We start from the raw sequence: 2,072 nt of genomic DNA, 5'->3' as shown, positions 1-2,072 counted from the left end.
GACTCCCAGCTTAGCTAGGCTGGTTAAGCTGGTTTTAGCTGGTCATCTCCCAGTCTGACCAGCTAAGACCAGGCTGGAAATGGCTGGAAACCAGCCTGGAAATGGCCAAAACCCCTCTAAAACCAGCCTGGTCAACCAGCTAAAACCAGCCAACTAGCCTAGGCTGGTTTGAGCTGGATTTTTCAGCAGGGTTGTTATCCAAGGATGGAGAGGTGTCGCGAATGAAAGTGAAAACCTGGAGGGGGTTGGTGTTGAATGGCAGAGGGGTGTCGTGGACGAAGGACGAAATTGGGGATTCGTAGAAGTAAGTGAACAGTCAAACAGTCTGGCATCTTTTCATTCTTATCTCACTACCCAGACCATGTCAGTATAAACATCCAAGATCGTAACATCTTTAAAAATGTGTTCTGGGGGTTTCATGGCCCTTTAATATCTGTGAAAGACCCGTGGGTATGCATGAATGGATGAATCGGCCGGTTTGTACTGGTTTGTGACCCAATATGTGAAAATCATGAGGAGTAAGTGTGCTGTTGAACTGAATTCGAAGCATTCATCATAATAAAGTGCAGATGTAAGAGTGTGACACATCAGAGACACGGAGACGGATCAGATCTGTCAGTTCAGCTGAAGCTGGTCTTTCTGCTTCAACCACAGTCAGCACTGATATGGAGAATAGAAAACACACACACACACACCTCTGATAAGCAAAAGCTCTCAGATACCAAACCGCTTAAATCTGAAGTGACGGATAAATCAGAAACAGCCCTGATGGCAAGTAAAGATGTGCATTCTGCCGTATCACAGTGTGTATCGCACCAATAATTCTGTGAACACACACAGCTCACATACATACACACATGCACACAGACTCACACAGAAACGTGCACACACAGAAAAACGCACAAAAAGACAAGAACACACACACAGACACAAAAAGAAACGTATGCACAGACACACTCGCACAGATACACCGAGATACATGAGCACAAAAACATGCACAGAAAGAGACACACACAAACACAGACACAAGCGTAACACACGCACACATGCACACAGACATAAACACAAAAACATGTTCACAAAGAGACGAGCGCACAGAATTACACAGACAGACACAATCACACATACACACACACACACACAGACATAAACACAAAAACATGTTTACAAAGAGACGCGCGCACAGAATCACACAGACAGACACAATCACACACACACAAACACACACAGGGATGAGCACAGACAGAAAAGGAAACACACAAGCACTCTGACACAAAAACACACACACAAAAAAACAGACAGAAATACAGACACACAGAAAGATCAGCCTGATCTCACGAGGAAACGTAAGTATTTTACGTTTTGCCAGATTAGTGGCTAATTCGTACGAGTTCAGTCGTACGAAATTGTACGGTTATAAAAAGGAGGCGTGGCACCTAACCCCACCCTTAAGTCCAACGGTCATTGGGTGATGAGCAAATCGTATTAAATTGTACGAATTATATTGTACGAATTTATAGGAATTAGCCGCTAAATCAAAAAGTTACGAATTGCCATGAGATTGCGTTGGAAAGATAGACACAAACAGGCACAAACACAGACACAAAGGAAACACATGTGCACACACAGACACGCTCACAAAGAGATGCGCACACAGACACAAACACACAGAAATGCACAGACACACAGAGATGCACACACATGGGGCCCTATCATACACCCGGCGCAGTGTGGCGCAAGGCGCGGCGCAATAGTCTTTTGCTAGTTTCAGCTTGGCGCAAAAACTATTAAACAGCAAATGCATTAGCGCTCATTTGTGCGCCCATAGGCGTTCTGGTCTAAAAAGGAAGGCGTTCTGAGGCGGACCGCTGGCGCGTTGATATTTTAAGGAACTATAATAGATTTTTCATTAGACCAAAACAAACCCGGTCTAAACTCCAGCGCAGAGTTGCGCCTCGCTTACACACTGCTTAATGCGCACAAGAGAGCAATAGGCAAATATCTTTACATATGAAAAAATGTAAATATTAAGGATATATATAGGATATAATAAGAATAGATATAGAATATAA

The sequence above is a fragment of the Danio rerio genome, chromosome 3, assembly GCF_049306965.1.
Source record: "Danio rerio strain Tuebingen ecotype United States chromosome 3, GRCz12tu, whole genome shotgun sequence".
Lineage (NCBI taxonomy): Eukaryota > Metazoa > Chordata > Actinopteri > Cypriniformes > Danionidae > Danio > Danio rerio.
This window is presented reverse-complemented; position numbering follows the sequence as displayed.